A 16,282-nucleotide genomic window follows, 5' to 3' on the forward strand; every position below is an offset into this window, starting at 1 on the left:
AGATCATATTTTGACAATCTAATTTGTCTTATTGTTCACGATATCGAATCACCTCCAAATTCGTCTGAATCAGTTTAGCAGTTTAAACTTAAATTAGTAACAGACGGGCAGAGAGACAATGTTACTTCCATATTTATAATATTATTTTATATATATAGATTATAAGGATTAAGAAAAGTTGATAATTGCTTTGACGTAAATACCTACACACTCGTACTAAATTTAGCACTATGGGCTGAACGGGGAGAATATAAAAAAAAACTGAATTTCCTTTAATTAAGGTAGCCATAAAATAATTAAATATGTAAATATTCACTTTATAATAAGAGTACATATTTGTATAAATAACCTAAACTGTGCTAGTTTCTAAAATTATGTATACTATTAAATATAATGTGAAGTGAAACATTCCTACTTGACATAATTATGACAACTATGTAAAGAAAATTAAAAATAACTGAAATATAGTTAATATGTTGAAAATGCGTTTTGTTTTTTCCTCCGACAATTGATAATAAACGTTCAACCATAACGTCATATTTTAGGTAACTGTAATTAGTTATAAAAAAGGTATTAGATACCTATTCTGTGGTTGTCAATTTGAGTGCATATTGCCCCACGACGCCTTCCTATATCGAAAAACTCATGGTCAAAATAAAAAGTAACATCGTAGGTACATAAATTCACATTGAAGTATGCATTTGTTCTCAGAACCTACTTGCGGTTCAAGATAGTCATCCATTTGGCTGTTTATTTTACCCCTCTTCTAAACCAACATACAGAGGTTTCGCTAAATGACCACTTATAGGGTTCGATTCCCGCAAAACAAACAATGTATGCTAAGACTACTGAAGAGAACTCTAAGTGTGTTAAACTTATAATAGAACGTATGCCTCAAACGTATGTACTTAAAGAAACTCGTTCAATAAGTTCTTTCGTGTAGGCATCGAATATATTTTGATAAAAGTGTTGTTTGATAGAATGGTCGTTTCATATAATTTTTCGCCAGGTTTAACTGAAAATATTTTAAAGAATTTGCACTTAGGCTACTGAAATAGGTTTGGTTTAATTATTCTATAATTATCTGAAAATTCGATGACCTTAACGATTATTCGACCAAACAATAGATAAATATTCGACCATCCCGATAAACATCATTCATTCTTTCATGTTTCAAAGGTTATCTAGTTTAATTTTTTTGTTTTAACGTGGCATACTCGTAACGGACGGACTTGACGAAACTATAAGGGAAACTATAAGGGGTCCGTATGTCACAGGCATTTTACTCGAAAACTACAAGATGTATATCAATGAAATTTGGAGTACAGATGTCTTGTCAAAGCCGCTATTTAGTTTTGTAGTTACATTACAAAAATAAATATTTATAGGCACTCCATACACGTAGCAGACATTGAAAACAATTGTTTTAACTCGCATCAGCGTGTGGCACATAGTTCGACAGCTCTTTTGAAAATATAGTAAGGTTTTTCAAAAACTTCCGGAAATAATCCCAAAGTAGCAAAAATTGTGCCCCCCCCCCCCTCTATCTTGTAAACCGTTTGTCCAAAAAATATGGAAAGGCAACGCTTAATAAGTAATTTCAGCGAAAATTGGTTTCAACATGATCGGATATACCGTTTTTGAGTTATTGCCGAAAAACTGCGCTTTTCAACAAAAGGATGTAAGTGCCGTGAAGATACGTTCTTTTTCTGGTAATAGATTTTAAGACTGTTACTTGATTTTTTTCGTTATGGCTACGGACCCTATCTTGGCGTGTCCGACATGCTCTTGGCCGGTTTTTTTATTTACATACTAAATGCTACTCTGTTCCAGATTATAGGCAGTGCCACGAGAGTTGAAGTGAATGATTACACACACAGCTACATGAAGAAAAGCCATTTTCTTATGCGCGTGTTCTCAATTCTGGAGGCATTACCTATCATCATCATCCCAGCCTATATACGTCCCACTGCTGGGCACAGGCCTTGTTTTGGAATGAGAGGGCTTGGGCCGTAGCTTCCACGTGGGCCCAGTGCGGATTCGGAACTTCACACTAACCATTGAATTGCTTGGCAGGTTGTGCAGGTTTCCTTCACCGTAAAGCTCATGGTAAAATTCAAATGTAATTTCTCACATGAATTCCGAAAAACTCAGAGGTGCTAGCCAGGGTTTGAGCCCACGGTCCTCTGCAGGCCATAGGTCAAACCACTCGGCCACCGGCTCTGCTTTGGCATTATATACCAAAGCCTAATTTATATCCCGCAAAAGTGACACGAGCAGACGAATACGCGAGAAACAGCTAGTGCTACAACCGCTATTGATCTAGACACTGTAACTATTGTTTGCGTCAAAGTTGCTGCTAACGTATCGCTTACACCGTAAATTAGAAGGAGGGTGGGTATGAAGCGAAACTACCAGATAAATAAGGGCAGTATATCTGCATCTGAAACTCCATAACTCTCTGAAACTACTATATATTGCTTACCTTTACCACTCTATATACTGTATACCAAAATACATCCAAATGGAATGTAATTACCCTGCTAAGAAGAAGAAGAATCATCATCCAGCCTATATACGTCCCACTGCTGGCACAGGCCTCCTCTCAGAACAAGAGGGCTTGGGCCATAGTTCCCCACGCGGGCCCAGTGCGGATTGGGAACTTCACACATACCATTGAATTGCTTCGCAGATTTGTGCAGGTTTCCTCACGATGTTTTCCTTCACCGCAAAGCTCGTGGTAAATTTCAAATGTAATTCCGCACATGAATTTCGAAAAACTCAGAGGTGCGAGCCGGGGTTTGAACCCACGACCCTCTGTTTGAGAGGCGATAGGTCAAACCACTAGGCCACCACGGATTTTTTTTTAATTACCCTGCTAAGAAGAAGAAGAATGTCATAAAATAAATATAATTTGATTATGAAGTATATATTTAAGGTCAAGTGACCATTAAGCTTCTGGATTCCGAAGGCAAGCTCGCTTAAGTCCTCAGTGCACAGAAGCCAGTGGGACGCGTGTGGGCGTATATAGGCTGGTATGATGATGATGACGTGAATTGACTTCCTTGCTAATTTTGCAAAATGGCTGAATTATATTTTTTTACATTTTAAACCCCGAATATTGGGCCATAGTTCTAATACGGGCCCAGTGCGGATTGGGAAATAACATTCTTCTTCTTTATGTTTTAAAAATAATTTTCAAACAGGATAGTCCAATTTTATCACAACGCACGGTCACCCTACACAAGTGGTGGGGCGCGGTGAAGTCTCAAAAACCTCGTTGGTATTCCTCACTTGTTGGCAGAGCGAGACGGCGTGCTCTCACTCCGACACTTGTCCGTATGTATAGCAAAGACCTCACTTTTTAGGAAAAGGAAAATATGGTTTTAGAAAAAACGATATAGGTTGATTCTGGCGTTACTTTGCGGAGGTCTATGTCAATGAACTACAAGCTTATGATACTCCGCGACTACACGTGTAAGACAGCTACGTATATATAGGTATACGTCTATACGACAGATATGTGTTTTCCTGCCTGAAACTCGCCTTCCTCCACTTAAATGAACTATTAACAATTACTTTGCTCACTCGACCTTACAAGCTATTTCTTTGCAACAAATGTGTGTTCATGCAGCTCCTCTGCCTCGACACTGTTAGAACACACGTACATCACACAAGCCCAACTATCACCACCACCACGCTACGCTGACGCATATCGAACTCAAGCCGAGTTCATCATCAGAGCAACACAACCGTTCACCATGGTGAATTTTGGTGTGAAAATATTTTGAGACTTAAAACAGTTTTTAGTCTGGAAAATCGCATAGTTCCCGAGGGACAGAGATAAACTAATTCTTTTCAGCCGGAGTCACAGTAACGCTAGTAGGTACTTACATAACTTTTGCTTTGGGTAGTGGTATGAAAATTACTATTAGCTACTAACGATACTGGATGACATCGAAATTTGGATAACTAACAAAAAAATGGAGAATTCACATTTTCATAGTTGATCCACATCCATGTTGGTGGCAATAGACTTTGGCCAACGAAAGCTGCCACGAAGAAACTGCGGCAAATTAAAAAAAAATATGCTGACAACACTTGCTGTACACTGATTTAACGATGTTGATACTTAGATATTATTTAAATTTTCCAGATATTAAATTATACTCTAGACTCTTCAGGTATTTCAAAATATATGTAGTAATAAGTGAAACTTGATGAAGGACTTTAGGAGTAACTTGGTAATTTTAATGACCTTTGTCAGTGCCCATTTACGTACCTACAGTCCAGACGCATAAATTTTTGGACCATTTTGACCAGATTGGCATTGAATATAATGCTAACATAGGTAATCTTATAACATTTGCATTTTGACGATGGTAGGAGGTTATCTTTTACTGTGTGTTCACACTATGAATACGTCAAGGGGCGTGGCGAGATGAGATTGATGCCTTTTGTTTATACAAGCGTCGGATTGCCCAACACTGCACCAGAACCAAGAACATTACGCACGATCACACCCTTATACCCACTCGTTAGAGTCCAAATTACCTTAAATTGAATGATTAGGTTATTTGCCTTTCGACAAAGTAACTTGCACTACTACATTAATAAAAGTAAGAGAGCGAAATTGTATTGTAATTTTTTAATTGATAAATTTGGGCAAAAATAAAGGTCTCAATAGTTTGACAGGTCTGAAGAATGGTCTGTATTTATTTATTGGTGTTTAATAAGTAAAATATGAGAGAAAAATAAATGAAATGTAGCACTATAGGAGATTGATTAAAATTAATTAACAATAAAGTTTTTCTTAATATACATATAATAATTAATAATAAATGGTCCTTAATTTGACTCCCGCAATAACAACCTCGTAAGCTTTAGTCAATCACACGACCATTTAATATTAAACGCTAAAATAAATCGTTTTTCAATTTAATTCACCAAATAAAGTGACAGATCGTCAAAAACTGCGCTATTCCGAGTGAATCTGCAAATAGTATCCGGCACCTCAAACAGAGCACGGAACGGAGTATCAATATTTGATATTTGATTTCGTAACAACCCGCGGCCATGATGCTTTCGGCTTTCCCGCGCTTTTATGTTTGACGTTCCGATGACAGTTTTTTTTTTAATAACTATCCTAATATTCAAACTAAAGATTCGCTGTAAAATTGAAGTTTGAATATCGAAATATCTGGGAAAATAAACATTTAAAATTATATGAAGCATAATGAAAGCCATGATTGTTGAAAAGAATGTCGGTTGTGTTATAAATACAAGAAGATGCAGGTGGTAGGACCTTGTGCAAGGCCCGCCTGGATTGCTACCACCATCTTGCTCGCTAATCTGCCGTGAAGCTGCAGTGCTTGCACTGTTGTGTTTCGGCGTGGAGAGTAAGACAGCCGGTGAAATTACTGGCACTTGAGGTATCCCATCTTAGGCCTCTAGGTCGGCAACGCATCTGCAATACCCCTGGTGTTGCAGATTTTTATGAGCGGTGGTGATCTCTTACCATCAGAAGACCACTTGCTCGTTTACCATCCAGTAGAATAAAAAAATAAAAAAAAAGATTCGTACAATTTCATACATTTTGTTATCACATGGTAGGTATAAAGTCCTGTCATTGCATCAGATCTGATAAAAAGTTAAGACGGAGCTATGTAAACGGAAAAAACCGATGATACTTCTCCTCGCCACAATGTAGTTTAGTTACACAAATACTTTCGTACGTATATAATATATTTTTTAGCTGTAAGAAACTAGTTTAGCGCGCGAGGAGAGGCGTAAAACTACGCCTTCGTAGCCAAAATCGTCATGCATGCAGTTATCATTGTATATCATCATCAATTTCATTTTATAATCACATAATCACTCAAAGTGGCGCCAATATTTCTTTTTCAATTCCCATCCACAGACAACACATAAAGCAGCCAATAAAAAAAAATGAAACTACCAGTACCAACACAACCGCAAAAAAGCGCGCCAATTTTAAAAAGCTAACACGGCCGCCGGCGACGCGGAAGGCGGGAAGACGCCGCTCGCTGATTGGTGCAAATTGAATTTGGAATCAGAGGGTATTGTCGTGTTGGCGATCGCTCGCTGATTGCTCGTTTGCGGTGCGACGAACGAAGTGTGGATAAGACAACGTTTTATGTTTAAATTTTTCTTTAAGAATACTGTTAAAGTTTTAAATTTAGTTTTATTAATATGCAGTCGGAGTGCCTGTCAAATTTATTAGCAAGCAATCTCTGCATGTGCAAGATTGCTATGGCGTGTATTGGAATAAGCGCCTCTGACTGTTCTTTTTTCACTGCTACCTCTGTAACTCTAGCTGTTGCATTAAAAATTATTGTCTCCTTTTCAACTTGCGGATTTTTTATTATTTCACCACTATTTGACTCCATCAAATACGAATACTAGACTTTTGATAGATGATGACTGAATTGCTAGTGGTTTGAGAAGGTTGCGGTGCCGTGTTGGATACCTCATGATTATTAAGACATAAACAGTCCGACTATTTAGTCCGTCATGGGGTAGCAATAGTAACTGCACGGAGCGCCAAATCTTTACATACGCCTCTGCTCCGTGTAGAGGATACTCTAACGGCTCGTAGGGCTACTACGAAATTCGAAAATCGAAGTTCTTATCGTACCGTCCCGCCTATACTTATATTATTTAATACAGAGTGACAGGGATGGTACGATACGAACTTCGATTTTCGTAGTAGCCCTGCTGAAGCAGTATTTCACTTCACTCTCTGGTGTTGCCACAGCGCGTACGTCTTCATAAAGACCTTCCGAAAATATCGAAACTAGTCAGACTGTTCCTGTGTGACTAATAATCGTAATATTTTTCAATCCTTACTTCCTTACTAATATCATAAACGTGAAAATAGCTCTGTCTATCTGTTACCTCTTCAAACTTAAACCGCTGAACCGTTTTAAATGAAATTTGGCATGGTGTTAGTTCGAGACTAATGGAATGGATAAATAAATTCTTCACAGACGAAGTCGCGAGCTAAAGCTAGTTAAAATATTTAATATTTATACCTTAACGTACAGGGACAAGGACAATGAGGCTTTAAATCCAAAGTTCGATTCTACTCACATAACTGAATCAATTTTGTTGTGCTACTTTTTTTAAATATGATCATTGTTCATTTTTTTAAACAGATTAAATGTAATTTTCAATGTATGAGATATATTTTAACACAAAGTTGACAGCATATTGTCAATTTTTTGATCTAAGAGATGTCAAATAAATTACAAAAATTATTCAAATGCCCCATACCAAAAGACAGCGATAACACCGCCATGTCCGATACACTGATTTAACGATTAAACTTTATGAATGAATAAATTATCTAAATTCAAGTTATTTCAAAATGTTACAAAAAAAAAGTAGCTTTATTATGCGATTAGAATCGAACCTTGAATTTAAAGCCCAATGGTCAAAGGTCAAAGTATATTATAAGACTAGCTTTTGCCCGCGACTTCGTCCGCGTGGAATAGTAACATTGGAAAGTTTTGCAATTTTGAACATGAAACTACCGTGAGACTCACTCATATTAAATATAATGACCCGCGTGTGCGCGGGGTGTGCGCGTGTTGCAGCAGCCGCTGAGTCGCGTTGCTCCGAAGACGAAGGGCTACGGATTAGCCCGAAACATGTCGAGCTAAACTCGATTTAAGACGTGAGTTATCCGGGTCATTATATTTAATATAACATTGGAAAGTATTTAATTTATATAGGGTAACCTATTCTGTCAATAATAGCAGATAGAAACTTCTACGGTTTACTGAAAATAACCTATTTTAATACATTGCTTTATATCTAAACTATTTTTTTTTTGTTCTTCCATTCTTTGGTAAAACATAAGTATTCTACCCTGCCAACAAAAGGACTAATTCTTCATAGTGAGCTCTTGACATCTTACGTCCTGTATTGTAAGTTAGGAGGGTAGGATTATAATTAAGACGGCATTCTTACTAAGCATAGCTACACATATTTCCGATAAATATACTTATAGTAAATTTGTTTGGAATTCGTTACGAACTTTCATCCCCATATTTTCAAGTAGGTATGAAAAATTTCGAAATTTGAAAAGAGCCGGCACAAATGTTTTTTTAGGGTTGACTTTGCTGTCCGTCCGTCCGTCTGTCTGTCAAGACCCTTTATCCCGTAAACGTACGGAGTAGGTATGTATCGAGTTGAAATTAAAACCCTAAACGTCCCGGAAGCTATGAAAAAAAGTTATAGGGTACTTCCGGCTGTCCTAGAAACTTGAAATATTGTATAAAGGAAGCTCTTACTTATAGCAAATTTTATTCCCTATAGCAAAATAAGTAAGAAAAATCTGAAAATCATAATTTTTCATGTCTGACTGTCTATGTCAATTAGTCATTTAAAATGACCCCACATTGCGTACATTTTGCTTATGAGCTTAGAATAAGCTCTGCTAACACTGGATATTCATAAATACCTATGCACGGAACCCTTGGTGCGCGAGTCCGAGTCGATTTTAACAGGTTTTTTTTTGTTTTTATCGAATACCTAAACACAAAGATTCATCGATTTATCTGTGATAATGTCGACGTTCCATATAAATTTTCATCCTATTTCATCCCCTCGCAGGTAGGTAATATTTTCAAAAACCCTTGAACAAATATCTTTTTTATTTTTCAAAGTGCCCAAATGCCAAGTTTCATAAAGAACCATCGATTTATCTTCTACAATGTCGACCTTCATATAAAGTTTCACCCCCTATTTCACCCCCACACAGGACGAATTTAAAAAAATGCTCGAAAATATATCTATTTGTCTCTTATCACGTGTCCAAATGCCAAGTTTCATAAAGAACCATCGATTTATCTTCAAAAATGACGATCTTACATGTATAAACTTTCATCCCCTATTTCACCCCCACACAGGAAGAATTTAAAAACGCGTGAACAATTATTTATCTCTTATCACGTGCCCAAATGCCAAGTTTCATAAAGAAACATCGAATTGTCTTCGATAATGACGACCTACCATATGAGCTTTCATCCCCTATTTCATCCCCTCATTCGTCGAATTTTCAAAAAAGCTAACACACACCGACTTATTTTTTATTAAGTGCCTAAATGCCAGTTTCATGGTTTTATTTCCGACAGCGACGAACTTCACCATATAAACTTTAACCCCCCATTTCAACCCCTTAAAGCCTCTTTTTCGCAATAAAAGATAGCCTATGTTCTTTCCCATGGTCTATTATATCTATGTACCAAATTTCATCCAAATCGGTACTGCGGTTTTTGCGTGAAAGCGTAACAGACAGACAGACAGACAGACAGACAGAGTTACTTTCGCATTTATAATATTATAGTAAAGTAATATAGTAATATTATAGTATATATAGTATATAGTATATAGTATGGAAGTATGGATATAAAGTATGGATTAACTGCCTAAATGCCAAGTTTCATGGTTTTATTTCCGACAGCGACGAACTTCCACCATATAAACTTTAACCCCCCATTTCAACCCCTTAAAGCCTCTTTTTCGCAATAAAAGATAGCCTATGTTCTTTCCCATGGTCTATTATATCTATGTACCAAATTTCATCCAAATCGGTACTGCGGTTTTTGCGTGAAAGCGTAACAGATAGACAGACAGACAGACAGACAGACAGACAGACAGAGTTACTTTCGCATTTATAATATTAGTATGGATAGTATGGATAACAAGTTCCTTTCTTCTTTTTTACTTTTTGTCGTACCCTAACGTATTGCTCCTCTCCTCTCATCCACTCAAAGGTTGACTGGTATAGATCCCTTAAAGGGATAAGTCCGCCTTTGTACAAGTATCTTAAAGTTTGTCAGTTGTATTTTGTTAATTTTCTTTTGTACAATAAAGAGTTTACATACATACATACAAATAATTCATGTACGGGGATATTTAAGATGTCATGATGTTAGTAAAAAATGCCTTAAAAACTACTTTTAACAAAATATCATTGTCATAAAAAAAATCGTCAGTGAAATTTTATTTTCTATTTTCCGGGTCGTATCCATATTAAGCGTGCCACAAAAGTTCCCTTGTCCGCATGATTGTCCTGCAGCTGACGAGCGGCAGAACAAATAGTTCGCACTCGCCACCAGGGGGCACTGTACACAACTACCTTATTTACGTTATGTTGGGTACACTGGTGAGCGACATAGTCCGAAGAATGGCCAGTGCTCTAAAAATTTCTAATCTATCCTTAGATAGAGCACGGATAGAGAGACACCGTGTTTTATCTTGGTTTTATCTTTTGTCAATGAGGGCTATCGCGTATAAATTCACCACTAGAGGCGCTAGTGTAGCGTGAGGTCTCCGAAATGTCAAATCTCATAGTTTTTGGGTGAGCAACGCGGGTTTATTTGTAATTAGAATAATATTGTGAATATTTTGCAATATCTGAAATTAATTATGGCAAATATGCGTTCCGGGGCAATGAATGTCTGTGTTTTGAGACAGTTTTATCTTTCGGAAACCTTTGTCCTCCCTTTTTTCCGAATAAAACGGGGACTATGCAACACTGTGGCATGCTCGATATTTTTATGGTACGGTTTTAAAGTGTATTAAATATTATTTTAATCTAAACTTTGTTTTCACGCCCGTAATAACAGACTTTGAAAGCCATACTTAAAAACCTCTTGCAACAGTGCGCCATCTAGTGAGACAAAAAACGATAGATTAGAAAAATTTTGTGAATATTTTGCAATACCTGAAATTAATTATGGCAAATATGCGTTCCGGAGCAATTAATGTCTGTGTTTTGAGACTTGAGACAGTTTTGTCTTTCGGAAACCTTTGTCGACCCTTTTTTCCGAACAAAACGGGAACTATGCAACACTGTGGCATGCTCGATATTTTTATGGTACGGTTTTAAGGTGTATTAAATATGATTTTAATCTAAACTTTGTTTTCACGCCCGTAACAACAGACTTTGAAAGCCATACTTAATTAAAAACCTCACGCAACAGTGCGCCATCTAGTGAGACAAAAAACGATAGCCCTCATTATTTTAAACAAAAATGATGAAGGTAAAGCCATTTAAAAATCCGCATGAGCTATATTTGAACTCGGACAGACAGATTCACGCAGGCCTTTCTTTAAGGAATATAGTATTTTGACTCTACCTAGTATATATATTTTCGAAGCATACATATTTGTATACAGAAATTAACATCTGTTTCGTCACGCTAAGGAAATGTATAAAAAACCTTTACGATCTCAATATCGCAACAAATTATATGTACCGATGGCAAAATTGTCGCTTGTAGCAAAAAACAGCTATATGATGTATTGTCTATTAAGATCTTTAATAAACTACCTGATACCTACAATAAAGGACCAAACATTCAGTAGATTTAAGATATTGTTAAAAAAGTGGCTGGTTGAAAAGTGCTTTTATAGTGTACAGGATTTTCTAAGCTATAATTAGATTTATCTGGTAGGTTTTAGTGAAATTCAATGTATTTTTATTTATGTTATCTTTTGTACCTGAAATCAAGTGAAATAAATTAATTTGAATTTTGACATCACCACAAAATGGACAATACACTGAGCGGCAAAAAATCTGGCCCTTATTATATGTATTGCAGCAAAACTAAAGACCCAAGAGCACTTAAAGTGCCCGTAGACCCTAGTTAGGCCAGCATAAATTAAACAACGAAGAATTTGGTCGGTAAAACGTAACGTTTTAGGTGTGAAGCCCGATCGAGTTCGAAGTATAGTCGCATTAATGTATACTACAATAGTCGCCTCAACATAGTCGCTTTAGCCTATATACGTCCCACTGCTGGGCACAGGCCTCCTCTCAGAAGAAGAGGGCTTGGGCCATAGTTCCCACTACACACTATACTGTATACTACAATAAATGCAATAAAAGCTCCTGAGTGTTATTCAATCTCTTACACTACTCAATTTCCATAATCTCGGCCTTGATGTCCTCAGTGTTAACTATGTCAACATAAAACTCCAGGAGTGGTGGATATATAAGTACATACCTTCCGTGAAGAGTTAACTACCATAAGGTGAAAACGGCATCATAATTCGTTGCGAGCTTTAGGAGTAAGCGGATATACAGACATGTGCGTCTGTATATTATTATATGTCGCAGGGAAATGGCCAAAATAGAGCAAATCCATTTGCCTAGGAAAAAGTAAATCAAATCAAATCCCTGATTTTTTTAGTGAAATATCGAAATCATCCAAAAAAGGCCACACGTTTTTTTATTTCACCAGATTTTTTGAGTGATTTGATAAAATCCCTGAAACACGTCAGTGAGTTGACGAAACGAAAACTTCAACTCGTTCTATCATTTTCACTAGACACGTTCAGTGATAGATATAATAAAGTCTCTACTGTAACATGGTATGGTAGGTGATTTGATCAAATCTCTGAACTAGTTCAGTGAAATGACGTAAGTATGTACGAGTACACACAGTCGAATTCATAACTTGTGAGCAAAAATTTGATCAAAAATATCTGAACACGACTCTATTGTAAACGGCATAGAAGCGTGTTCAGGTATATATATAACATTTTACTGTCGTTTCGTCAAATCACTGACGTGCCTCAGGGATTTTATTTTATAGAAATAGAAATAGAAATAGAAACGTTTATTCGCTAATTCGCAAATTACATATTATAAGTAAGTACACAAAATAAAACAAGTATAAAATAAATATTAACGACAGTATTTGCGAAATCGCGAAACGGTCTCAGCTCAGCATAGTGTTGGCCGTAGAGGCCAACGCTGGTCTTCCGCTGAGACCGCTTGGCGACTTCACGGAATACGACTTTGTTTTATACTACCTATGTATAGATACGATAGATATTATAGATAACGATCGAACAGTCACTTATTAAATCACACATCCGCTCCCTAACTTGAAGCATGTTCCTAATCCCACATACATTGAAAGCGAAAAATCGCAACAAAATCGCTACTAAACCTTTCATGAATTTAACATGACCGCTAGATGGCGCTGAAGCAAATTTATTACCACTTAACTTTTATCACCACTTTGCCGGCATTTGCTAGCTTTTAGCAAAATTACACACATTCCTTACCTTAAACATTATTGTATGTGTATATTTGTTGGGAGGATTATGTTCATCGCAGCAATTTGTTAAATGTATCGAGTTGGCTGAATGCGCCGCGCCTTGGTCTTTCCGTGCGACTGATTTTGATGGTTATTGTTGTCTATGATTTATGTTTTTTAATCGCTGCCAATAGTGCCAACATGGAGGGTTTAAGTCTCGTTTGTATTTTGACAATTTATTTGCTAGTTTTAGTAAAGTTTTTTTGTTATTTGAATTTCTAACTAAATTCAACGTTAATATTACTTTAGTAAGTTTCTTAGTTTTAAAATTATCAGGGTACCTATCTGGGCCAAGGCAATACAAATAGGGGGAAGGTTACTAAATTTTACCGGTTGAATCTTTAGTCCGCGCAAAATAAAAACGTTTAGGAATCTTCTTCCTACATAAATGGCTCTGTCACAAATTTTAAAGGGCTTTGAAAAAGAATTAACCATTTTACGTTGGATTGTGAATTGTGATATAAAACGCGTCGCTAACTAAAGTAGGGAGAATAGCTTTTTTATGTAAACGACCCGTATATGCGGCATTACATACAAACAGATTTCTTTTGGGGGTGGAATTGGAGATTTGAGTATGTAATATAGAGTGGCTAATACCTCTAAGTAATATTTAAGTAGGGAAGTATTTTAGCCCATTCTAAAAACACACAGAACAAATAATATGCAATCTTTGAGTATTTATCTAGATAAAGTATGCAATAGATATGGCACAAGCGCTCATGGCTAAAAAGTCATATTTATTTTCCGGAATTAGTTTTATATTTATAGGACGCCCTCTAGTTAATTAATAAAAAATAGAGTTAATGCTTCATAAAGGATAAAAATAAACATAAAAAACGTGTGCGCATTCATAGCAGGAGAGGTGTAAAAGTGGTGACATCTGTTTTTAAAACATTGCAATGTCACACACGCCATGCTATTTCACATATGTGTCAGCTCCAACTCGTCATAGGAATAGCTCCATGACCTTCAGTTAGCCTCTGATAGCTTTACCATAGTAAAAGAGATCAAGTAGGCTCACTACGAACAAAAGTACATCGTGCGGCTTAAATGTGTGCGCGCCGGTTGGCGCCGGTACGCACGCACCCGCCGCACGCACACACTGATAATTTAAGGAGGATTAAGTTTTCTTTAGTCAAGGTTGCGCTGCCGTGTGCCGTCGGCGCCGTACGTTTCGATTTTAGCTCGCTCGTCTTGCGCTCGCTTCGCGAGATGATCACCTTTTACGTTCGCGTACTCATACTTTCGTATTTTTTGTATTAAGATATAGTTGTAAATTAGTGGTATATAAGTCGTACTGTAATAGTTTCGTGCAAGGACACATAAAAAATAATAGATACCTGCCTAGCCTACCTATAAACAATATAGTATAGTATTATGTGTAGGTACACATGAGTAGTATGTTTACAGTCGCCATCACACAGTCATTAGACAATTTTAAGTTAACTTTCGTGCTAAAATTATTTTCCGATAGGTAATTAATTTTAAATGCAACTTGTGTTGACACACTGGCCCCGTCTCATCTCCACCGAACATCAATAAGGGCAGCAGCAGCAGCAGAAATGGCAGAAACTGCCAAAGCAGGAAAATACAGTGGTCTCGGTGCCGAATATGATTTTGTACCTTTTGGCGTCGAGACCCTTGGTCCGTGGGGCCCTGGCGCTCTGAGTCTCTTCAAAGATCTATCAAAGAGAGTCAGAGATACCACAGGAGACCGAAGAGCTGGCAGTTTCCTCGCTCAACGCACCAGTCTTGCGATCCAGCGGGGAAATGCTGCCAGCATCTTTGGTACCATGCCGCAGGGTCCATTTTTAGATTTATTATAGTTTTAGTTTATTTAATTTTATTGTACCTAATATACCTTTTTTATAGTTGGACCTGTATGGTTCTGGAAATAAAATTTTAAATAGACGTCGACAACCCTAAGCATCCGCGCCGGAGTAGGCACTTCAGTCTCCTAAAGGGTCGGACGGAATGGACCTACTCTTTTACTATGGCTTTACAGCTTACCGGAAAAAGGTTACCTACGCTGCCGAACGGGCAGCTCAGCAAGAGGAAAAATTCTTAGCCTTATGCCAAAGGGTAGAGTAGAACTACAGTATGTCGAAGATCTTACTGAACGTTATTGTCAATAGTTTCGTTTCTTGCCACCATCATTAAAACCTCTGTTGTATTGTAAAGTAGTAAAACAAGTTCGTTAATTATACGCTATTTTTCCTCCGATTATTCCTATTAAATACCCATAGTAGAGCGCACTCGTTGGCTTCGTAGAGTCGATCAGCAATTCAACCCAGTATACTGCAAGTTAGTTTCTTATAAGGAGTAAACTCCAAAAAACTATTCATTGATAAAATAAAGGATGGCTGGCTTGAAATTATAATAGTGAATAAGTGGATCATACAAAAATTTAACAGCTCTATAAAAATCTCACAGAAATTTAATCTGTATAATGTTTTCCGATTTGCAACTTGACTTGTGGCGGATAGCTCTTCGGCTTACAAACTTATTTTTACCTCAAGCATAGTTTAAAAACAACCTTAAACAAAGGGAAAAAGGATGTTGACTGCAGCAGAAAAATAATGTAATTTGGCGAATAAATTTTCTGAAATATTGTAATGGCGCCCGAAATCCCCGCTAAATCGGCCATATTGGATTGCTTTTCCCGCCTTTTCCTTGGCTGTGTTCACTTTAGTACATTGAAATTAGTTCTGTGTCGACAAGAAATTTCATTAATTTTATTTAGCATAAGTAATTTGTGATCGAGTCGGATTTCATAAAAGTAAAACAAATATACTTAAGTAGTAATTTAAGTAGGTACGGTCACGAGCGTTAATTTGAGACCCATTTCGTCAAAAAATCCTTTGAATTGTCATCTGCCTATAACTTGGAAACATAGATACAATTTAAATGTAATTTGAAAAAGAAAAGAAACCAAAAAATATATAGTTTACCTAAAAAAAAATTATACCTAATGAAAAGTACCTGGGCGACCGAGCTCCGCTCGGGCGTTTTCCCAGAGATAAGTTGATAAGTCCAAGCTACCTAGATCGATTTTTCATCTCCAAAAACCTCTACATACCAAACTTCATCAAAATCGTTGGCGCCGATCCGAGATTCTCATGATAAATAATATATATACA

This window comes from Choristoneura fumiferana, chromosome 27, assembly GCF_025370935.1.
Source record: "Choristoneura fumiferana chromosome 27, NRCan_CFum_1, whole genome shotgun sequence".
Taxonomy (NCBI): Eukaryota; Metazoa; Arthropoda; class Insecta; order Lepidoptera; family Tortricidae; genus Choristoneura; species Choristoneura fumiferana.